The sequence below is a fragment of the Platichthys flesus genome, chromosome 16 (genome assembly GCF_949316205.1).
Source record: "Platichthys flesus chromosome 16, fPlaFle2.1, whole genome shotgun sequence".
In the NCBI taxonomy this organism is placed as follows: domain Eukaryota; kingdom Metazoa; phylum Chordata; class Actinopteri; order Pleuronectiformes; family Pleuronectidae; genus Platichthys; species Platichthys flesus.
The window spans coordinates 15,698,172-15,724,258 of NC_084960.1; the positions used below are offsets into that span (position 1 = coordinate 15,698,172).

The window sequence follows — 26,087 nt, forward strand, 5'->3', positions numbered from 1 at the left end:
CAGGAGCAGTTCATCAAAGTATAAAACATGTCACTTCCTGTAGCCACCAGGGGGCGCTGTAATTTCAAGTCATAATTTCTGTGTAGATGTCATCAGGATGGCACCCTTGTCTTACATGTCTAGTTTGGACTCGATTGGACAATGTATGTCCGAGATACAGAACCTCGTGTTTTGATGGCGTTTAATCAAACTCAAGACGCCACGCCACGGTCACACGGTGTGACGAAAGGTCAATCTCTTAATCACTTTTTATCTCCATCTTGTTGTGATGGCACTGATCTTAATTTGAAGTTAATCTGATGAAAGCCCTGGGACAAGTGCATCAAGTAAAAATGTGGAATATGGAAAAAAAATGGCCACTTAATCCAAAATGGCGGCCTCCCTGTTTGGTCAAGCATACCTATCCAAGATATTTTTTTGTTTGTTATGAAACGACACATGTCCCGATAGATTTGTATAAATGTCGGCCATCGTAGTGCCGGGGTTGCCCTATAGGGGGCGCTGGTCAGTTTTTTTGCCACGCCCATTTCTTAAAACCATATGAATATCTTCAGGGGGGGGCTGTTGTCACACACATGTAGTTTGAGAGAGATAGAATCATGAACACTGAAGTTACAGCAATTTCGTGTTTCACGGCGAGTTGATGAACTTTAATGCCACGCCATTCATATGGCGTTTGACGAAAAGTCACGGTAATCTTATGTCTTCATTGTCAATGTCTTGGGACCCATTTGATACAGTTTGACATGGTTGAGGTCAGTGGATGAGGAGAAATTCATCCAAGTGTAAGACAAGCAAAAAACAAGACATTTCCTGTTGCCACCAGGGGGCGCTGCGGTTTTAAGTCATCATTTATGCATAGATGTCATCAGGCGGGGACTATTGTCTTACATGTCTAGTTTGGACTTGATTGGAACATGTATGTCCGAGATACAGATGCCCGTGTTTTGATGGCGTGTAACCAATTTTTAACGCCATGCCACGGTCACACGGTGTGATAAAAAAAAAATCCCTCAATCATTTTTTATCTCCATCTTGTTGTGATGACACTCATCTGAATTTGAAGTTGATCTGATGAAAGCCCTGGGACAAGTACGTAAAAGTAAAAATGTGGGATATTGCCAAAATGGCCACTAAAAGCAAAATGGCGGACTTCCTGTTGCGTTTTTCATAATGCTCCATGAGACTTTTTTTCATGACTGGTCACGATACACCTATATCCAGATTTTGATGAAAATCCGTTATGTGGAAACCTAGGGGCTGGTTCCAGGGGGCGCTGTAGAGCCATTTTGCCACGCCCAATTCCAATTACTCCAGAATACTAAAATATCCGCAGACCTTGAATTTCCTGCAAAGTTTCATAACTTTTTGAGCATGTCTAGACCCTGAAAAAGCCCCCCAAAGGGAAATAATAATAATAATAATAATAATAATAATAATAATAATAAAAATCCTTACAGATTCAATAGGGCCTCTCACCATTCGGTGCTCGGGCCCTAATAATAATAAAAATCCTTACAGATTCAATAGGGCCTCTCACCATTCGGTGCTCGGGCCCTAATAAAAATCCTTACAGATTCAATAGGGCCTCTCACCATTCGGTGCTCGGGCCCTAATAATAAAAATCCTTACAGATTCAATAGGGCCTCTCACCATTCGGTGCTCGGGCCCTAATAACTAGGGCTACGTTGTAGCACTTGCGGGCCCGAGCACCCGCACGTTGAAGCCTGTTGCGGTCGGTGGAGAGAGCGATCGATGACCAAGCGCACATCATTGATCGAGCATGCACTTCTCCACGTTGCATGCGTTTTGCGCTCTGCGGCAGTAGGTTTGCCAGTAGGTGGCGCCATCACTATTATTAAGCACAGACATATATATCTGTTCATGTAGGCGCTCTGATGTAGCGTGAGCAATTTTGTGTCAATTGGACAATGTTAACACAACTTAATTTTCACACTGATCAGTAGGTGGCGCTATGACCCTGAACTAATATTCATATATGGAGCTGTTCTATCCAGGATTGTGATCATAGGTCAGTAGTTTGGAGCCGGTTGGATAATGCAGAGTGGATTAACAAAGTACTTCCTGTTTCCTGGCGAATCAGTAGGTGGCGCTATGACACTGAGGAAATATTGACACATAGAGCTGTTCAGGCTTGGACTCTGACCATGTGACAGAAGTTTTGTAGTGATAGGACAATGCACAGTGGAGTTATGATAACATCGTGTCCTTTGGCGAAGGAAAATCCTTCGCCGCACATCAATGTTTACACGGTTTGAGGAAACGTCACAATTCTGACCATGATCTAATGACTTGACTGATCTGATTTGAGCTGTATATTGTAAATCAGCCAGGAGCAGTTCATCAAAGTATAAAACATCTCACTTCCTGTAGCCACCAGGGGGCGCTGTAATTTCAAGTCATAATTTCTGTGTAGATGTCATCAGGATGGCACCCTTGTCTTACATGTCTAGTTTGGACTCGATTGGACAATGTATGTCCGAGATACAGAACCTCGTGTTTTGATGGCGTTTAATCAAACTCAAGACGCCACGCCACGGTCACACGGTGTGACGAAAGGTCATTCTCTTAATCACTTTTTATCTCCATCTTGTTGTGATGGCACTGATCTTAATTTGAAGTTAATCTGATGAAAGCCCTGGGACAAGTGCATCAAGTAAAAATGTGGAATATGGAAAAAAAATGGCCACTTAATCCAAAATGGCGGCCTCCCTGTTTGGTCAAGCATACCTATCCAAGATATTTTTTTGTTTGTTATGAAACGACACATGTCCCGATAGATTTGTATAAATGTCGGCCATCGTAGTGCCGGGGTTGCCCTATAGGGGGCGCTGGTCAGTTTTTTTGCCACGCCCATTTCTTAAAACCATATGAATATCTTCAGGGGGGGGCTGTTGTTACACACATGTAGTTTGAGAGAGATAGAATCATGAACACTGAAGTTACAGCAATTTCGTGTTTCACGGCGAGTTGATGAACTTTAATGCCACGCCATTCATATGGCGTTTGACGAAAAGTCACGGTAATCTTATGTCTTCATTGTCAATGTCTTGGGACCCATTTGATACAGTTTGACATGGTTGAGGTCAGTGGATGAGGAGAAATTCATCCAAGTGTAAGACAAGCAAAAAACAAGACATTTCCTGTTGCCACCAGGGGGCGCTGCGGTTTTAAGTCATCATTTATGCATAGATGTCATCAGGCGGGGAGTTTTGTCTTACATGTCTAGTTTGGACTTGATTGGAACATGTATGTCCGAGATACAGATGCCCGTGTTTTGATGGCGTGTAACCAATTTTTAACGCCATGCCACGGTCACACGGTGTGATAAAAAAAAAATCCCTCAATCACTTTTTATCTCCATCTTTTTGTGATGACACTCATCTGAATTTGAAGTTGATCTGATGAAAGCCCTGGGACAAGTACGTAAAAGTAAAAATGTGGGATATTGCCAAAATGGCCACTAAAAGCAAAATGGCGGACTTCCTGTTGCGTTTTTCATAATGCTCCATGAGACTTTTTTTCATGACTGGTCACGATACACCTATATCCAGATTTTGATGAAAATCCGTTATGTGGAAACCTAGGGGCTGGTTCCAGGGGGCGCTGTAGAGCCATTTTGCCACGCCCAATTCCAATTTCTCCAGAATACTAAAATATCCGCAGACCTTGAATTTCCTGCAAAGTTTCATAACTTTTTGAGCATGTCTAGACCCTGAAAAAGCCCCCCAAAGGGAAATAATAATAACTAGGGCTACGTTGTAGCACTAACGGGCCCGAGCACAGGCAATTTCAAGTCTGTTGCGGTCGGGGAAGAGAGAACGTTCGATGACCAAGCGCTCGTCTCCACATTGCCTGCGTTTGCCCTGTGCGGCAAGGAAGATCGCTCCACTTCTTCTGGCCAGCCGCTGGTGCTGAACTAGAGGTAAGTAACCTTGAAACTATCCAACATAACCTATTGCTTTATCTATCATCATATGCTTACATGCCTCAAGTTTTTTGTAATATGTAATTGTTATAAAAGTTACCGTTTATTTATCACGTCTAATGAACAGATTGAAGCAAGATAACTCGACAGTCTTGTTTTGGTTGTGACATTATTTTTTTTAATGAGTTACTATCAATACGCTACACGTGTACGTTTCATGTGATAGTAACTGTTTCACCAATATTCTGATACAGGATGGTATATCCGCCATTACTATTTTCACATTGTTTATTTAGTCTGTCATGGAGTTGTAGAGTGAATTAGACAGTAGTGATAACATTATAATGTCCACACATCAGTGTTGTAAACACTTCTCCAATTAATTATATAATTATGTTTTCACACTGAGGGAAGTGGAGAGACTTGATGTGGACTGTTATCAACAGCTCTGTGGGAGATCATCACCTTGAATATTACAGATGAGGTAGAAAGACATTTTATCTATGTGTACAATGTTGTATTTCTTTGTCACGTTTTATCAAAAGCGATTTAAAGTATGTGCATTTAACCATTAGGATACAAACCCAGACCCTAGTACATCGGTTCTAGCTGAAATAAGTAGTGCTTCATAAACAACACAAAACATTCATAACAGTACGCTTCTGCTCCTCATTAATGCAGCTCCTGATGTCCCCAGCAGCAACATGGTGGAGATCTGCAGCTTCATGCTGGTCAACTGGAAGACAACTGATTAAGATTAAAAGATTAAGATTAAAATCCATTTATTCATCCCAAACACATGCACAGACATGCAAAGGCACACTCATGCAGGTAGGGAAATTTAATCGCTGCTTTTTACCCATCTGGTGCAGGACACACAGAGCAGTGAGCGACCATGTACGGCGCTCGGGGGAGCAGATGTTGGGGGAGTGAGGTGCCTTGCTCATGGGCACTAGAGAGGGTAGGGAGACTCTTGGATTTTTGGACAGATCAATCCAGGTTCGACTTTTGTTGTCTCTCCATGGAGTCGAACCAAAGACGAACCAGAGACCTTCTCTGCCCATAGTCCAAGTTTCTGCCACTCGACCACCGCCTCTCCTCATGCATCATCAAACTAGTAATCTACACATCACTCCATGCGTTGCTCCCTTAACTACAGATGGCCTGCGAATGTCATGGAGTTTTACAGTGAATTAGACAGTTTAGGTATGATTTTAATCTCCACACATCAGTGTTGTAAACAGTTCTCAAATTAATTATAGAATTATGTTTTCACACTGAGAGAAGTGGAAATACTTGATTTGGACTGTTATCAATAGGTCTGTGGGAGATTATCACCTTGAATAGTACTGATGAGGTAGAAAGACATTTTATGTATTTGTACAATGTTGTATTTCTTTCAGCACTTTTATCAGAAGGGACTTAAAATATGTACATTTCACCATGAGGATATAAACCAAGACCACAGTACAACAGTTCTATCTGAAATCTGTTGTGCTTTATACACAACACAAAACATTCTTTAACAGTGCGTTTTTTCTCTTCATAGATGAAGAACTGCAGCACCTGATGTCCTCAGCAGCATCATGGTGGAGATCTGATTTGATACACTTTAGATAAGAACCCAGTGTTTTATATTTCTTCTTTGCCATAAGAGACAGAACATGGTCATCACAGCTGTGTCCTTCAGGCTCGTCTGTCCCTAATAAAATGATAGGAAACATGAAAGTGATCGTCATTATTGTAGAGGAAGAGTTACATATGAACAAAGTGTGTAATCTTATTTTCTGTGGATATTCAACTGTGTATTTGAATATGCTTTTGGATTAAAACGTGCACTACCATGACAATGAATGTTTTTAATGGAGCTATTTCACATTAAAAGTATTGCATTATAATTTAATACATTATGTATTATGTGCAATACTTTGATTGTTTTTAAGTAATGAAATCAGGTCTGTACCTGGAGTCAGTGTTCAGTCTGGTTGGATTCAAGTTGTGTGTCAAGTTGGACCTTCTAGAGGAACATGAAACCAATACACAGATATGTAAAGTCATACATGGGCCAGGTTAAGTAATTAACAGACTTTTAAATGGTAAAAATAAAATATTAGTTCAAAGTTAATCAGAGCATAATCATTTCAGATTAGGAAATAGGTAGTGCATATAAACCCACAACTCTGTATGACACTGTCTGTTCTAGTAAAGTTACAAGGCTATGACTTACTCATATTTAACAAAAGAATTCAGTGAAGTCTGTCTGAGATTAACGATTTAAATACTGAAGGTGGGAGACACGGTTATTTTTCACTGTAACACGTGACAGGACATCAACACCGTGACTCTGAATAAAGAGCCTTAAAAGACGTAGTGCTCCTTTGAACAGCTGCTCTTACAATGTGTAGCAAGTGCTAAATCTCCATTAGTATAATAGTAACAAAAATCACCCTTTACATAATTGAACATATATTTTCCATGTGAACCCCTTTAACACAGTTCAATTCAGGAGCAAAATATAATTTATACAGTATTTATTAGAGCTAGTATTAGTAAACAGATCAAACAAATGCAGTACAACACATCACACATCCACAGTGTCTCTTTTGCTTATCATCACAGTCAGTCAGAAGTGTCCGTTTAACTTACGTAGCAGTTGAGAGATGCTTCGTTGGAGGTAGCAGGAGCTAGCTCATAGCCAGTGCTGCTGTTGAGAGCGGCAGAGTTCACACAGGAAAAGACACGACGGACGGGGGAAAAAAGCTTTGAGTCCCACACTCTAACCTGCTGAGCGAACAACGTCCACAGTGACTCCGCCGCCGTCCTCTCATCCAGACTCGCCAACCGTTCTCCGGTTCTTCGTGATACACAGCTCCGCAGCTTGTGACGACGTAACTCATGAGGCGTTCACTTGCAGCTGTGTTAAATGCAGCTTCGTTTGTCATGGCGAGTTGAAGAAGTCTGCTGCAAAGCTATGAATAATCCGCATGATGAAAACTCACAGCAATGTTATGCCTACATTATCAATATATTGAGACCCATGTGACACAGTTTGACATGGTTTAGCAAAGTGAATGAGGAGAAATACATCCAAGTGTGAGACGTAACAAACCGAAAGCGGTCTCATGCTGCGTTCAGGGTAACTCTGTTAAAATGGGTTTCATAGGTCATGATGAGCTGATGAACTTTGATGCCACGCCATTAACAATCTGCATGATGAAAAGTCACAATAATGTTATGCCTACATTATCAATATCTTGAGACCAATTTGACACAGTTTGACATGGTTTAGTAAAGTGGCTGGAGGGAAATACATCAAAGAGTAAGATGACCAAAACAAGACATTTCCTGATGCCACCAGGGGGCGCTTTCCTTTTAAGTCATGATTTCTAGGTAGATGTCTTCCGGTCGCGACTCTTGTCTTATATGTGTAGTTTGGAGTCGATTGGACAAAATATGTCTAAGTTACAGAAGCTCGCTTATATTGGCGTTTAGTCGAACTTTGAGACCTCACCACGGTCACACGGTATGATGAAAAGTTTAAATTCTGATAACTTTAGATCTTCATCTTGTTTTGTAGAGTCTCATCTAATTTTTAAGTTGATCTGATGAAAGCTGTCTGAGTAGTACATAAAAACATAACACGTACCAAAATAAGACATTTCGCGTTACCACCAGGGGGCGCTGTGATTGTAAGTCACAATTTCTGCACCCATGTCTTCTGGTGGCGACTCTTGTCGAATGTGTCTAGTTTGGACTCAATTGGACAAAATATGTCTGAAATATGGAAGCTTGTGTTTTGATGGCGTTTCATCAAACTTTAACGCCACACCACGGTCAGACGGTTTTGCTAAAACGTAATCCTTCAATAACTTTAGATCTCCAATTTGTTGTGATGACGATCGTCTAAATTTGAAGTTGATCTGATGAAAGCTGTACGACAAGTACATCAAAGAAAAAATATGGAATATGACCAAAATGGCCACTAAAGTCAAACTGGCGGGCTTCCTGTTGCGTTATTCATAATGCACTGATGGACTTTTTTGTGCATCTAGTCATGATACACAATAATCTTTGTTTTTTTTGAGGATCGGTGAATGCTAAATGAGGGGCTTTTCCGTAGGTGGCGCTCTTGAGCCATTTTGCCACGCCCTTTTCAAAATACTCCAGAATACGTAAACTTGCACACATTTGTAATTTACTGTACACTTTAGAAACTTTTTGAGCACGTTAAAGCCCTCAAAAAGCCAATTCACTGAGCGAAGAAAAATAATAATAATAATAATCTTTTCAATTTCAATAGGTCCTCTCACCGATTTCGGTGCTCGGGCCCTAACTAGGGCTACGTTGTAGCACTAACGGGCCCGAGCACAGGCAATTTCAAGTCTGTTGCGGTCGGGGAAGAGAGAACGTTCGATGACCAAGCGCTCGTCTCAGCGTTGCATGCATTTGCGCACTGCTGCGATATAAACGCTTCACTTCCTGTAGCCAGCAGGTGGCGCTATGATTTTAAGTCATGGTGTCTTTGTTGATGTCATCAGGTCGCGCTTCTTGTCTTACATGTGTAGTTTGAACTCGATTGGACCAAATATGTCCAAGATACAGAAGCTTGTGTTTTGATGGCGTTTAGTCACATTTTGACGCCTCGCCACGGTCACACGGTGTGGCGAAAAATTGATCTTTCAATAACTTTAGATCTCCATCTTGTTGTGATGACACTCGTCTAAATTTTCAGTTGATCTGATGAAAGCTCTCCAAGAAGTACTTGAAAATAAAAAACATGGAATATGGTCCAAATAGAAAATGGCGGGGTTCCTGTTGCGTTTTTCAAATTGCTCCGGCGCGTTTTTTGTGCATCTGGTGATGATACACAACTGTCTTCAATTTCGTGAGGATCAGTGAATTCTAAATGAGGTGTTTCTCCATAAATGAGGGGAAGCTCCGTTGGTTGCGCTGTTGAGCCATTTTGCCACGCCCATTCTTTAAAACCATCTGAATATCTTCAAGGGAGGGGGGCTGATGATACACACATGTAGTTTGAGGGAGATGGACCCATGAACACGGAAGTTAAAGCGTTTTTGTGTGTCATGGCGAGCTGATGTGACGCCCCGCCACAGTCAGACAGTGTGACGAAAAGTTGTTTCTTTGATAACTTTAGATCTCCATCTTGTTGTGATGACGCTCGTCTAAATTTTCAGTTGATGTGATGAAAGCTGTACGAGAAGTATATCAAAGTAAAAGATTATGGAATATGACCAAAATGGCCACGAAATCGAAAATGGCGTGCTTCCTGTTGCGTTTTTCATATTGCTCCGAGCGCGTTTTTTGTGCATCTGGTGATGATACACAACTGTCTTCAATTTCGTGCGGATCAGTGAATGCTAAATGAGGTGTTTCTCCGTAAATGAGGGAAAGCACCGTTGGTGGCGCTGTTGAGCCATTTTGCCACACCCATTTCCAAATACCCCAGATTACGTAAATTTTCACGAGGCCCATAATCTGCCCTATAGATGTTGAATGCATTCTGTAGTGAGAACACATTCAAGCACATGTCCTACACCTCCATGAGAGGGGGGAGGGGTGAGAAGGGGGAGGGATGAGAGGGGTGAAAGGGGGTGGGGTAAGATGGGGGCGGGTTGATCTGAGGAGGTCTGTTTTAGACAGAGTAAAAAGGTGCTGTTTTAAATTATCCTTGGGGTATTTTTACCAAAATATTTTACAGACATTTCATTAAGACCCCAAGGAACCATATCAACTGTGTTGAAATGGAAATAATATGTCCCCTTTAAAGCGAATATGTCCCCTTTAAGCGGTTTCGTGTGTCATGGTGAGCTGATTTGACGCCCCGCCACAGTCAGACGGTGTGTCGAAAAGTTGTTTCTTTGATAATTTTAGATCTCCATCTTGTTGTGATGCCACCCGTCTAAATTTTAAATTGATGTGATGAAAGCTCTCCGACAAATAAATCAAAGCGCACGATGTACAAAAACAAGACATTTCCTGATGCCACCAGGGGGCGCTTTCCTTTTAAGTCATGATTTCTAGGTAGATGTCTTCCGGTCGCGACTCTTGTCTTATATGTGTAGTTTGGAGTCGATTGGACAAAATATGTCTAAGTTACAGAAGCTTGCTTATATTGGCGTTTAGTCGAACTTTGAGACCTCACCACGGTCACACGGTGTGATGAAAAGTTTAAATATTGATAACTTTAGATCTTCATCTTGTTTTGTAGAGTCTCATCTAATTTTTAAGTTGATCTGATGAAAGCTCTCCGAGTAGTACATAAAAACATAACACGTCTTAAAAACAAGACATTTCCTGTTGCCCCCAGGGGGCGCTGTGATTGTAAGTCACAATTTCTGCACCGATGTCTTCTGGTCGCGATTCTTGTCGTATGTGTCTAGTTTGGACTCAATTGGACAAAATATGTCTGAAATATGGAAGCTTGTGTTTTGATGGCGTTTCATCAAACTTTAACGCCACACCACGGTCAGACGGTTTTGCTAAAACGTAATCCTTCAATAACTTTAGATCTCCACTTTGTTGTGATGACGATCGTCTAAATTTGAAGTTGATCTGATGAAAGCTGTACGACAAGTACATCAAAGAAAAAATATGGAATATGACCAAAATGGCCACTAAAGTCAAACTGGCGGGCTTCCTGTTGCGTTATTCATAATGCACTGATGGACTTTTTTGTGCATCTACTCATGATACACAATAGTCTATGTTTTTTTTGAGGATCGGTGAATGCTAAATGAGGGGCTTTTCCGTAGGTGGCGCTCTTGAGCCATTTTTCCACGCCCTTTTCGAAATACTTCAGAAAACGTAAACTTGCGCACATTTGTAATTTACAGTACACTTTAGAAACTTTTTGAGCACGTTAAAGCCCTCAAAAAGCCAATTCACTGAGCGAAGAAAAATAATAATAACTAGGGCTACGTTGTAGCACTAACGGGCCCGAGCACAGGCAATTTCAAGTCTGTTGCGGTCGGGGAAGAGAGAACGTTCGATGACCAAGCGCTCGTCTCCACATTGCCTGCGTTTGCCCTGTGCGGCAAGGAAGATCGCTCCACTTCTTCTGGCCAGCCGCTGGTGCTGAACTAGAGGTAAGTAACCTTGAAACTATCCAACATAACCTATTGCTTTATCTATCATCATATGCTTACATGCCTCAAGTTTTTTGTAATATGTAATTGTTATAAAAGTTACCGTTTATTTATCACGTCTAATGAACAGATTGAAGCAAGATAACTCGACAGTCTTGTTTTGGTTGTGACATTATTTTTTTTAATGAGTTACTATCAATACGCTACACGTGTACGTTTCATGTGATAGTAACTGTTTCACCAATATTCTGATACAGGATGGTATATCCGCCATTACTATTTTCACATCGTTTATTTAGTCTGTCATGGAGTTGTAGAGTGAATTAGACAGTAGTGATAACATTATAATGTCCACACATCAGTGTTGTAAACACTTCTCCAATTAATTATATAATTATGTTTTCACACTGAGGGAAGTGGAGAGACTTGATGTGGACTGTTATCAACAGCTCTGTGGGAGATCATCACCTTGAATATTACAGATGAGGTAGAAAGACATTTTATCTATGTGTACAATGTTGTATTTCTTTGTCACGTTTTATCAAAAGCGATTTAAAGTATGTGCATTTAACCATTAGGATACAAACCCAGACCCTAGTACATCGGTTCTAGCTGAAATAAGTAGTGCTTCATAAACAACACAAAACATTCATAACAGTACGCTTCTGCTCCTCATTAATGCAGCTCCTGATGTCCCCAGCAGCAACATGGTGGAGATCTGCAGCTTCATGCTGGTCAACTGGAAGACAACTGATTAAGATTAAAAGATTAAGATTAAAATCCATTTATTCATCCCAAACACATGCACAGACATGCAAAGGCACACTCATGCAGGTAGGGAAATTTAATCGCTGCTTTTTACCCATCTGGTGCAGGACACACAGAGCAGTGAGCGACCATGTACGGCGCTCGGGGGAGCAGATGTTGGGGGAGTGAGGTGCCTTGCTCATGGGCACTAGAGAGGGTAGGGAGACTCTTGGATTTTTGGACAGATCAATCCAGGTTCGACTTTTGTTGTCTCTCCATGGAGTCGAACCAAAGACGAACCAGAGACCTTCTCTGCCCATAGTCCAAGTTTCTGCCACTCGACCACCGCCTCTCCTCATGCATCATCAAACTAGTAATCTACACATCACTCCATGCGTTGCTCCCTTAACTACAGATGGCCTGCGAATGTCATGGAGTTTTACAGTGAATTAGACAGTTTAGGTATGATTTTAATCTCCACACATCAGTGTTGTAAACAGTTCTCAAATTAATTATAGAATTATGTTTTCACACTGAGAGAAGTGGAAAGACTTGATTTGGACTGTTATCAATAGGTCTGTGGGAGATTATCACCTTGAATAGTACTGATGAGGTAGAAAGACATTTTATGTATTTGTACAATGTTGTATTTCTTTCAGCACTTTTATCAGAAGGGACTTAAAATATGTACATTTCACCATGAGGATATAAACCAAGACCACAGTACAACAGTTCTATCTGAAATCTGTTGTGCTTTATACACAACACAAAACATTCTTTAACAGTGCGTTTTTTCTCTTCATAGATGAAGAACTGCAGCACCTGATGTCCTCAGCAGCAACATGGTGGAGATCTGATTTGATACACTTTAGATAAGAACCCAGTGTTTTATATTTCTGCTTTGCCATAAGAGACAGAACATGGTCATCACAGCTGTGTCCTTCAGGCTCGTCTGTCCCTAATAAAATGATAGGAAACATGAAAGTGATCGTCATTATTGTAGAGGAAGAGTTACATATGAACAAAGTGTGTAATCTTATTTTCTGTGGATATTCAACTGTGTATTTGAATATGCTTTTGGATTAAAACGTGCACTACCATGACAATGAATGTTTTTAATGGAGCTATTTCACATTAAAAGTATTGCATTATAATTTAATACATTATGTATTATGTGCAATACTTTGATTGTTTTTAAGTAATGAAATCAGGTCTGTACCTGGAGTCAGTGTTCAGTCTGGTTGGATTCAAGTTGTGTGTCAAGTTGGACCTTCTAGAGGAACATGAAACCAATACACAGATATGTAAAGTCATACATGGGCCAGGTTAAGTAATTAACAGACTTTTAAATGGTAAAAATAAAATATTAGTTCAAAGTTAATCAGAGCATAATCATTTCAGATTAGGAAATAGGTAGTGCATATAAACCCACAACTCTGTATGACACTGTCTGTTCTAGTAAAGTTACAAGGCTATGACTTACTCATATTTAACAAAAGAATTCAGTGAAGTCTGTCTGAGATTAACGATTTAAATACTGAAGGTGGGAGACACGGTTATTTTTCACTGTAACACGTGACAGGACATCAACACCGTTACTCTGAATAAAGAGCCTTAAAAGACGTAGTGCTCCTTTGAACAGCTGCTCTTACAATGTGTAGCAAGTGCTAAATCTCCATTAGTATAATAGTAACAAAAATCACCCTTTACATAATTGAACATATATTTTCCATGTGAACCCCTTTAACACAGTTCAATTCAGGAGCAAAATATAATTTATACAGTATTTATTAGAGCTAGTATTAGTAAACAGATCAAACAAATGCAGTACAACACATCACACATCCACAGTGTCTCTTTTGCTTATCATCACAGTCAGTCAGAAGTGTCCGTTTAACTTACGTAGCAGTTGAGAGATGCTTCGTTGGAGGTAGCAGGAGCTAGCTCATAGCCAGTGCTGCTGTTGAGAGCGGCAGAGTTCACACAGGAAAAGACACGACGGACGGGGGAAAAAAGCTTTGAGTCCCACACTCTAACCTGCTGAGCGAACAACGTCCACAGTGACTCCGCCGCCGTCCTCTCATCCAGACTCGCCAACCGTTCTCCGGTTCTTCGTGATACACAGCTCCGCAGCTTGTGACGACGTAACTCATGAGGCGTTCACTTGCAGCTGTGTTAAATGCAGCTTCGTTTGTCATGGCGAGTTGAAGAAGTCTGCTGCAAAGCTATGAATAATCCGCATGATGAAAACTCACAGCAATGTTATGCCTACATTATCAATATATTGAGACCCATGTGACACAGTTTGACATGGTTTAGCAAAGTGAATGAGGAGAAATACATCCAAGTGTGAGACGTAACAAACCGAAAGCGGTCTCATGCTGCGTTCAGGGTAACTCTGTTAAAATGGGTTTCATAGGTCATGATGAGCTGATGAACTTTGATGCCACGCCATTAACAATCTGCATGATGAAAAGTCACAATAATGTTATGCCTACATTATCAATATCTTGAGACCAATTTGACACAGTTTGACATGGTTTAGTAAAGTGGCTGGAGGGAAATACATCAAAGAGTAAGATGACCAAAACAAGACATTTCCTGATGCCACCAGGGGGCGCTTTCCTTTTAAGTCATGATTTCTAGGTAGATGTCTTCCGGTCGCGACTCTTGTCTTATATGTGTAGTTTGGAGCCGATTGGACAAAATATGTCTAAGTTACAGAAGCTTGCTTATATTGGCGTTTAGTCGAACTTTGAGACCTCACCACGGTCACACGGTGTGATGAAAAGTTTAAATATTGATAACTTTAGATCTTCATCTTGTTTTGTAGAGTCTCATCTAATTTTTAAGTTGATCTGATGAAAGCTCTTCGAGTAGTACATAAAAACATAACACGTCTTAAAAACAAGACATTTCCTGTTGCCCCCAGGGGGCGCTGTGATTGTAAGTCACAATTTCTGCACCGATGTCTTCTGGTCGCGATTCTTGTCGTATGTGTCTAGTTTGGACTCAATTGGACAAAATATGTCTGAAATATGGAAGCTTGTGTTTTGATGGCGTTTCATCAAACTCTAACGCCACACCACGGTCAGACGGTTTTGCTAAAACGTAATCCTTCAATAACTTTAGATCTCCAATTTGTTGTGATGACGATCGTCTAAATTTGAAGTTGATCTGATGAAAGCTGTACGACAAGTACATCAAAGAAAAAATATGGAATATGACCGAAATGGCCACTAAAGTCAAACTGGCGGGCTTCCTGCTGCGTTATTCATAATGCACTGATGGACTTTTTTGTGCATCTTGTCATGAGACACAATAGTCTATGTTTTTTTTGAGGATCGGTGAATGCTAAATGAGGGGCTTTTCCGTAGGTGGCGCTCTTGAGCCATTTTGCCACGCCCTTTTCAAAATACTTCAGAAAACGTAAACTTGCGCACATTTGTAATTTACTGTACACTTTAGAAACTTTTTGAGCATGTTAAAGCCCTCAAAAAGCCAATTCACTGAGCGAAGAAAAATAATAATAATAATAATCTTTTCAATTTCAATAGGTCCTCTCACCGATTTCGGTGCTCGGGCCCTAATAATAATCTTTTCAATTTCAATAGGTCCTCTCACCGATTTCGGTGCTCGGGCCCTAATAACTAGGGCTACGTTGTAGCACTTGCGGGCCCGAGCACCCGCACGTTGAAGCCTGTTGCGGTCGGTGGAGAGAGCGATCGATGACCAAGCGCACATCATCGATCGAGCATGCACTTCTCCACGTTGCATGCATTTTGCGCTCTGCGGCAGTAGGTTTGCCAGTAGGTGGCGCCATCACTATTATTACGCACAGACATATATATCTGTTCATGTAGGCGCTCTGATGTAGCGTGAGAAATTTTGTGTCAATTGGACAATGTTTCCGCAACTTAATTTTCACACTGATCAATAGGTGGCGCTATGATCCTGAACTAATATTCATATATGGAGCTGTTCTATTCAGGATTGTGATCATAGGTCAGTAGTTTGGAGCCGGTTGGATAATGCAGAGTGGATTAACAAAGTACTTCCTGTTTCCTGGCGAATCAGTAGGTGGCGCTATGATACTGAGGAAATATTGACACATAGAGCTGTTCAGGCTTGGACTCTGACCATGTGACAGAAGTTTTGTAGTGATAGGACAATGCACAGTGGAGTTATGATAACATCGTGTCCTTTGGCGAAGGAAAATCCTTCGCCGCACATCAATGTTTACACGGTTTGAGGAAACGTCACAATTCTGACCATGATCTAATGACTTGACTGATCTGATTTGAGCTGTATATTGTAAATCAGCCAGGAGCAGTTCATCAAAGTATAAAACATGTCACTTCCTGTAGCCACCAGGGGGCGCTGTAATTTCAAGTCAAAATTTCTGTGTAGATGTCATCAGGATGGCACCCTTGTCTTACATGTCTAGTTTGGACTCGATTGGACAATGTATGTCCGAGATACAGAACGTCGTGTTTTGATGGCGTTTAATCAAACTCAAGACGCCACGCCACGGTCACACGGTGTGACGAAAGGTCAATCTCTTAATCACTTTTTATCTCCATCTTGTTGTGATGGCACTGATCTTAATTTGAAGTTAATCTGATGAAAGCCCTGGGACAAGTGCATCAAGTAAAAATGTGGAATATGGAAAAAAAATGGCCACTTAATCCAAAATGGCGGCCTCCCTGTTTGGTCAAGCATACCTATCCAAGATATTTTTTTGTTTGTTATGAAACGACACATGTCCCGATAGATTTGTATAAATGTCGGCCATCGTAGTGCCGGGGTTGCCCTATAGGGGGCGCTGGTCAGTTTTTTTGCCACGCCCATTTCTTAAAACCATATGAATATCTTCGGGGGGGGGCTGTTGTTACACACATGTAGTTTGAGAGAGATAGAATCATGAACACTGAAGTTACAGCAATTTCGTGTTTCACGGCGAGTTGATGAACTTTAATGCCACGCCATTCATATGGCGTTTGACGAAAAGTCACGGTAATCTTATGTCTTCATTGTCAATGTCTTGGGACCCATTTGATACAGTTTGACATGGTTGAGGTCAGTGGATGAGGAGAAATTCATCCAAGTGTAAGACAAGCAAAAAACAAGACATTTCCTGTTGCCACCAGGGGGCGCTGCGGTTTTAAGTCATCATTTATGCATAGATGTCATCAGGCGGGGACTATTGTCTTACATGTCTAGTTTGGACTTGATTGGAACATGTATGTCCGAGATACAGATGCCCGTGTTTTGATGGCGTGTAACCAATTTTTAACGCCATGCCACGGTCACACGGTGTGATAAAAAAAAAATCCCTCAATCATTTTTTATCTCCATCTTGTTCTGATGACACTCATCTGAATTTGAAGTTGATCTGATGAAAGCCCTGGGACAAGTACGTAAAAGTAAAAATGTGGGATATTGCCAAAATGGCCACTAAAAGCAAAATGGCGGACTTCCTGTTGCGTTTTTCATAATGCTCCATGAGACTTTTTTTCATGACTGGTCACAATACACCTATATCCAGATTGTGATGAAAATCCGTTATGTGGAAACCTAGGGGCTGGTTCCAGGGGGCGCTGTAGAGCCATTTTGCCACGCCCAATTCCAATTACTCCAGAATACTAAAATATCCGCAGACCTTGAATTTCCTGCAAAGTTTCATAACTTTTTGAGCATGTCTAGACCCTGAAAAAGCCCCCCAAAGGGAAATAATAATAACTAGGGCTACGTTGTAGCACTTGCGGGCCCGAGCACCCGCACGTTGAAGCCTGTTGCGGTCGGTGGAGAGAGCGATCGATGACCAAGCGCACATCATCGATCGAGCATGCACTTCTAAACGTTGCATGCGTTGTGCACTCTGCAGCAGTAGGTTTGCCAGTAGGGGGCGCCATCACTATTATTACGCACAGACATATATATCTGTTTATGTAGGCGCTCTGATGTAGCGTGAGCAATTTTGTGTCAATTGGACAATGTTAACACAACTTAATTTTCACACTGATCAGTAGGTGGCGCTATGACCCTGAACTAATATTTATATGTGGAGCTGTTCAGATCAGTATTGTGATCATAGGTCAGTAGTTTGGAGCCGGTTGGATAATGCAGAGTGGATTAACAAAGTACTTCCTGTTTCCTGGCGAATCAGTAGGTGGCGCTATGACACTGAGGAAATATTGACACATAGAGCTGTTCAGGCTTGGACTCTGGCCATGTGACAGAAGTTCTGTAGTGATAGGACAATGCACAGTGGAGTTATGATAACATCGTGTCCTTTGGCAAAGGAAAATCCTTCGCCGCACATCAATGTTTACACGGTTTGAGGAAACGTCACAATTCTGACCATGATCTAATGACTTGACTGATCTGATTTGAGCTGTATATTGTAAATCAGCCAGGAGCAGTTCATCAAAGTATAAAACATGTCACTTCCTGTAGCCACCAGGGGGCGCTGTAATTTCAAGTCATAATTTCTGTGTAGATGTCATCAGGATGGCACCCTTGTCTTACATGTCTAGTTTGGACTCGATTGGACAATGTATGTCCGAGATACAGAACCTCGTGTTTTGATGGCGTTTAATCAAACTCAAGACGCCACGCCACGGTCACACGGTGTGACGAAAGGTCAATCTCTTAATCACTTTTTATCTCCATCTTGTTGTGATGGCACTGATCTTAATTTGAAGTTAATCTGATGAAAGCCCTGGGACAAGTGCATCAAGTAAAAATGTGGAATATGGGAAAAAAATGGCCACTTAATCCAAAATGGCGGCCTCCCTGTTTGGTCAAGCATACCTATCCAAGATATTTTTTTGTTTGTTATGAAACGACACATGTCCCGATAGATTTGTATAAATGTCGGCCATCGTAGTGCCGGGGTTGCCCTATAGGGGGCGCTGGTCAGTTTTTTTGCCACGCCCATTTCTTAAAACCATATGAATATCTTCAGGGGGGGGCTGTTGTTACACACATGTAGTTTGAGAGAGATAGAATCATGAACACTGAAGTTACAGCAATTTTGTGTTTCACGGCGAGTTGATGAACTTTAATGCCACGCCATTCATATGGCGTTTGACGAAAAGTCACGGTAATCTTATGTCTTCATTGTCAATGTCTTGGGACCCATTTGATACAGTTTGACATGGTTGAGGTCAGTGGATGAGGAGAAATTCATCCAAGTGTAAGACAAGCAAAAAACAAGACATTTCCTGTTGCCACCAGGGGGCGCTGCGGTTTTAAGTCATCATTTATGCATAGATGTCATCAGGCGGGGACTATTGTCTTACATGTCTAGTTTGGACTTGATTGGAACATGTATGTCCGAGATACAGATGCCCGTGTTTTGATGGCGTGTAACCAATTTTTAACGCCATGCCACGGTCACACGGTGTGATAAAAAAAAAATCTCTCAATCATTTTTTATCTCCATCTTGTTGTGATGACACTCATCTGAATTTGAAGTTGATCTGATGAAAGCCCTGGGACAAGTACGTAAAAGTAAAAATGTGGGATATTGCCAAAATGGCCACTAAAAGCAAAATGGCGGACATCCTGTTGCGTTTTTCATAATGCTCCATGAGACTTTTTTTCATGACTGGTCACGATACACCTATATCCAGATTTTGATGAAAATCCGTTATGTGGAAACCTAGGGGCTGGTTCCAGGGGGCGCTGTAGAGCCATTTTGCCACGCCCAATTCCAATTACTCCAGAATACTAAAATATCCGCAGACCTTGAATTTCCTGCAAAGTTTCATAACTTTTTGAGCATGTCTAGACCCTGAAAAAGCCCCCCAAAGGGAAATAATAATAATAATAATAATAATAATAATAATAAAAATCCTTACAGATTCAATAGGGCCTCTCACCATTCGGTGCTCGGGCCCTAATAATAATAATAATAATAATAAAAATCCTTACAGATTCAATAGGGCCTCTCACCATTCGGTGCTCGGGCCCTAATAATAATAAAAATCCTTACAGATTCAATAGGGCCTCTCACCATTCGGTGCTCGGGCCCTAATAATAACTAGGGCTACGTTGTAGCACTTGCGGGCCCGAGCACCCGCACGTTGAAGCCTGTTGCGGTCGGTGGAGAGAGCGATCGATGACCAAGCGCACATCATTGATCGAGCATGCACTTCTCCACGTTGCATGCGTTTTGCGCTCTGCGGCAGTAGGTTTGCCAGTAGGTGGCGCCATCACTATTATTAAGCACAGACATATATATCTGTTCATGTAGGCGCTCTGATGTAGCGTGAGCAATTTTGTGTCAATTGGACAATGTTAACACAACTTAATTTTCACACTGATCAGTAGGTGGCGCTATGACCCTGAACTAATATTCATATATGGAGCTGTTCTATCCAGGATTGTGATCATAGGTCAGTAGTTTGGAGCCGGTTGGATAATGCAGAGTGGATTAACAAAGTACTTCCTGTTTCCTGGCGAATCAGTAGGTGGCGCTATGACACTGAGGAAATATTGACACATAGAGCTGTTCAGGCTTGGACTCTGACCATGTGACAGAAGTTTTGTAGTGATAGGACAATGCACAGTGGAGTTATGATAACATCGTGTCCTTTGGCGAAGGAAAATCCTTCGCCGCACATCAATGTTTACACGGTTTGAGGAAACGTCACAATTCTGACCATGATCTAATGACTTGACTGATCTGATTTGAGCTGTATATTGTAAATCAGCCAGGAGCAGTTCATCAAAGTATAAAACATGTCACTTCCTGTAGCCACCAGGGGGCGCTGTAATTTCAAGTCATAATTTCTGTGTATATGTCATCAGGATGGCACCCTTGTCTTAAATGTCTAGTTTGGACTCGATTGGACAATGTATGTCCGAGATACAGAACCTCGTGTTTTGATGGCGTTTAATCAAACTCAAGACGCCACGCCACGGTCACACGGTGTGACGAAAGGTCAATCTCTTAATCACTTTTTATCTCCATCTTGTTGTGATGGCACTGATCTTAATTTGAAGTTAATCTGATGAAAGCCCTGGGACAAGTGCATCAAGTAAAAATGTGGAATATGGAAAAAAAATGGCCACTTAATCCAAAATGGCGGCCTCCCTGTTTGGTCAAGCATACCTATCCAAGATATTTTTTTGTTTGTTATGAAACGACACATGTCCCGATAGATTTGTATAAATGTCGGCCATCGTAGTGCCGGGGTTGCCCTATAGGGGGCGCTGGTCAGTTTTTTTGCCACGCCCATTTCTTAAAACCATATGAATATCTTCAGGGGGGGGCTGTTGTTACACACATGTAGTTTGAGAGAGATAGAATCATGAACACTGAAGTTACAGCAATTTCGTGTTTCACGGCGAGTTGATGAACTTTAATGCCACGCCATTCATATGGCGTTTGACGAAAAGTCACGGTAATCTTATGTCTTCATTGTCAATGTCTTGGGACCCATTTGATACAGTTTGACATGGTTGAGGTCAGTGGATGAGGAGAAATTCATCCAAGTGTAAGACAAGCAAAAAACAAGACATTTCCTGTTGCCACCAGGGGGCGCTGCGGTTTTAAGTCATCATTTATGCATAGATGTCATCAGGCGGGGACTATTGTCTTACATGTCTAGTTTGGACTTGATTGGAACATGTATGTCCGAGATACAGATGCCCGTGTTTTGATGGCGTGTAACCAATTTTTAACGCCATGCCACGGTCACACGGTGTGATAAAAAAAAAATCCCTCAATCATTTTTTATCTCCATCTTGTTGTGATGACACTCATCTGAATTTGAAGTTGATCTGATGAAAGCCCTGGGACAAGTACGTAAAAGTAAAAATGTGGGATATTGCCAAAATGGCCACTAAAAGCAAAATGGCGGACTTCCTGTTGCGTTTTTCATAATGCTCCATGAGACTTTTTTTCATGACTGGTCACGATACACCTATATCCAGATTTTGATGAAAATCCGTTATGTGGAAACCTAGGGGCTGGTTCCAGGGGGCGCTGTAGAGCCATTTTGCCACGCCCAATTCCAATTACTCCAGAATACTAAAATATCCGCAGACCTTGAATTTCCTGCAAAGTTTCATAACTTTTTGAGCATGTCTAGACCCTGAAAAAGCCCCCCAAAGGGAAATAATAATAATAATAATAATAATAATAAAAATCCTTACAGATTCAATAGGGCCTCTCACCATTCGGTGCTCGGGCCCTAATAATAATAAAAATCCTTACAGATTCAATAGGGCCTCTCACCATTCGGTGCTCGGGCCCTAATAACTAGGGCTACGTTGTAGCACTTGCGGGCCCGAGCACCCGCACGTTGAAGCCTGTTGCGGTCGGTGGAGAGAGCGATCAATGACCAAGCGCACATCATCGATCGAGCATGCACTTCTCCACGTTGCATGCGTTTTGCGCTCTGCGGCAGTAGGTTTGCCAGTAGGTGGCGCCATCACTATTATTACGCACAGACATATATATCTGTTCATGTAGGCGCTCTGATGTAGCGTGAGCAATTTTGTGTCAATTGGACAATGTTAACACAAGTTAATTTTCACACTGATCAGTAGGTGGCGCTATGACCCTGAACTAATATTTATATGTGGAGCTGTTCAGATCAGTATTGTGATCATAGGTCAGTAGTTTGGAGCCGGTTGGATAATGCAGAGTGGATTAACAAAGTACTTCCTGTTTCCTGGTGAATCAGTAGGTGGCGCTATGACACTGAGGAAATATTGACACATAGAGCTGTTCAGGCTTGGACTCTGACCATGTGACAGAAGTTTTGTAGTGATAGGACAATGCACAGTGGAGTTATGATAACATCGTGTCCTTTGGCGAAGGATGATCCTTCGCCAAACATCAATGTTTACACGGTTTGAGGAAATGTCACAATTCTGACCTTGATTCAATGACTTGACTGAGTTCATTTGAGCTGTATATCTTAAAGCAGCCAGGAGCAGTTCATCAAAGTATAAAACATGTCACTTCATGTTGCCACCAGGGGGCGCTGTAATTTCAAGTCATAATTTCTGTGTAGATGTCATCAGGATGGCACCCTTGTCTTACATGTCTAGTTTGGACTCGATTGGACAATGTATGTCCGAGATACAGAACCTCGTGTTTTGATGGCGTTTAATCAAACTCAAGACGCCACGCCACGGTCACACGGTGTGACGAAAGGTCAATCTCTTAATCACTTTTTATCTCCATCTTGTTGTGATGGCACTGATCTTAATTTGAAGTTAATCTGATGAAAGCCCTGGGACAAGTGCATCAAGTAAAAATGTGGAATATGGAAAAAAAATGGCCACTTAATCCAAAATGGCGGCCTCCCTGTTTGGTCAAGCATACCTATCCAAGATATTTTTTTGTTTGTTATGAAACGACACATGTCCCGATAGATTTGTATAAATGTCGGCCATCGTAGTGCCGGGGTTGCCCTATAGGGGGCGCTGGTCAGTTTTTTTGCCACGCCCATTTCTTAAAACCATATGAATATCTTCAGGGGGGGGCTGTTGTTACACACATGTAGTTTGAGAGAGATAGAATCATGAACACTGAAGTTACAGCAATTTCGTGTTTCACGGCGAGTTGATGAACTTTAATGCCACGCCATTCATATGGCGTTTGACGAAAAGTCACGGTAATCTTATGTCTTCATTGTCAATGTCTTGGGACCCATTTGATACAGTTTGACATGGTTGAGGTCAGTGGATGAGGAGAAATTCATCCAAGTGTAAGACAAGCAAAAAACAAGACATTTCCTGTTGCCACCAGGGGGCGCTGCGGTTTTAAGTCATCATTTATGCATAGATGTCATCAGGCGGGGACTATTGTCTTACATGTCTAGTTTGGACTTGATTGGAACATGTATGTCCGAGATACAGATGCCCATGTTTTGATGGCGTGTAACCAATTTTTAACGCCATGCCACGGTCACACGGTGTGATAAAAAAAAAATCCCTCAATCATTTTTTATCTCCATCTTGTTGTGATGACACTCATCTGAATTTGAAGTTGATCTGATGAAAGCCCTGGGACAAGTACGTAAAAGTAAAAATGTGGGATATTGCCAAAATGGCCACTAAAAGCAAAATGGCGGACTTCCTGTTGCGTTTTTCATAATGCTCCATGAGACTTTTTTTCATGACTGGTCACGATACAGCTATATCCAGATTTGGATGAAAATCCGTTATGTGGAAACCTAGGGGCTGGTTCCAGGGGGCGCTGTAGAGCCATTTTGCCACGCCCAATTCCAATTACTCCAGAATACTAAAATATCCGCAGACCTTGAATTTCCTGCAAAGTTTCATAACTTTTTGAGCATGTCTAGACCCTGAAAAAGCCCCCCAAAGGGAAATAATAATAACTAGGGCTACGTTGTAGCACTAACGGGCCCGAGCACAGGCAATTTCAAGTCTGTTGCGGTCGGGGAAGAGAGAACGTTCGATGACCAAGCGCTCGTCTCAGCGTTGCATGCATTTGCACACTGCTGCGATATAAACGCTTCACTTCCTGTAGCCAGCAGGTGGCGCTATGATTTTAAGTCATGGTGTCTTTGTTGATGTCATCAGGTCGCGCTTCTTGTCTTACATGTGTAGTTTGAACTCGATTGGACCAAATATGTCCAAGATACAGAAGCTTGTGTTTTGATGGCGTTTAGTCACATTTTGACGCCTCGCCACGGTCACACGGTGTGGCGAAAAATTGATCTTTCAATAACTTTAGATCTCCATCTTGTTGTGATGACACTCGTCTAAATTTTCAGTTGATCTGATGAAAGCTCTCCAAGAAGTACTTGAAAATAAAAAACATGGAATATGGTCCAAATAGAAAATGGCGGGGTTCCTGTTGCGTTTTTCAAATTGCTCCGAGCGCGTTTTTTGTGCATCTGGTGATGATACACAACTGTCTTCAATTTCGTGAGGATCAGTGAATTCTAAATGAGGTGTTTCTCCATAAATGAGGGGAAGCTCCGTTGGTTGCGCTGTTGAGCCATTTTGCCACGCCCATTCTTTAAAACCATCTGAATATCTTCAAGGGAGGGGGGCTGATGATACACACATGTAGTTTGAGGGAGATGGACCCATGAACACGGAAGTTAAAGCGTTTTTCGTGTGTCATGGCGAGCTGATGTGACGCCACGCCACAGTCAGACAGTGTGACGAAAAGTTGTTTCTTTGATAACTTTAGATCTCCATCTTGTTGTGATGACGCTCGTCTAAATTTTCAGTTGATGTGATGAAAGCTGTACGAGAAGTATATCAAAGTAAAAGATTATGGAATATGACCAAAATGGCCACGAAATCGAAAATGGCGTGCTTCCTGTTGCGTTTTTCATATTGCTCCGCGCGCGTTTTTTGTGCATCTGGTGATGATACACAACTGTCTTCAATTTCGTGCGGATCAGTGAATGCTAAATGAGGTGTTTCTCCGTAAATGAGGGAAAGCACCGTTGGTGGCGCTGTTGAGCCATTTTGCCACACCCATTTCCAAATACCCCAGATTACGTAAATTTTCACGAGGCCCATAATCTGCCCTATAGATGTTGAATGCATTCTGTAGTGAGAACACATTCAAGCACATGTCCTACACCTCCATGAGAGGGGGGAGGGGTGAGAAGGGGGAGGGATGAGAGGGGTGAAAGGGGGTGGGGTAAGATGGGGGCAGGTTGATCTGAGGAGGTCTGTTTTAGACAGAGTAAAAAGGTGCTGTTTTAAATTATCCTTGGGGTATTTTTACCAAAATATTTTACAGACATTTCATTAAGACCCCAAGGAACCATATCAACTGTGTTGAAATGGAAATAATATGTCCCCTTTAAAGCGAATATGTCCCCTTTAAGCGGTTTCGTGTGTCATGGTGAGCTGATTTGACGCCCCGCCACAGTCAGACGGTGTGTCGAAAAGTTGTTTCTTTGATAACTTTAGATCTCCATCTTGTTGTGATGCCACCCGTCTAAATTTTAAATTGATGTGATGAAAGCTCTCCGACAAATAAATCAAAGCGCACGATGTACAAAAACAAGACATTTCCTGATGCCACCAGGGGGCGCTTTCCTTTTAAGTCATGATTTCTAGGTAGATGTCTTCCGGTCGCGACTCTTGTCTTATATGTGTAGTTTGGAGTCGATTGGACAAAATATGTCTAAGTTACAGAAGCTTGCTTATATTGGCGTTTAGTCGAACTTTGAGACCTCACCACGGTCACACGGTGTGATGAAAAGTTTAAATATTGATAACTTTAGATCTTCATCTTGTTTTGTAGAGTCTCATCTAATTTTTAA

General features: G+C 41.7%; 1 protein-coding gene and 1 long non-coding RNA gene across 3 annotated transcripts in view; one reads left to right on the plus strand and one right to left on the minus strand.

Annotated features, from left to right (window-relative positions):
* The window catches only part of zgc:153292 (uncharacterized protein LOC100003014 homolog), a 108,164-nt gene that overhangs the window by 48,458 nt on the left and 33,619 nt on the right, over window positions 1-26,087 (plus strand). The gene's annotated exons all lie outside the window — the stretch shown is intronic.
* Window positions 11,220-13,222, minus strand: LOC133970486 (uncharacterized). Its single transcript, XR_009924310.1, has 3 exons — window positions 13,022-13,222; window positions 12,625-12,760; window positions 11,220-11,805 (listed from the first exon to the last, which is right to left on the minus strand). It is a non-coding gene; the product is annotated as an uncharacterized LOC133970486 (long non-coding RNA).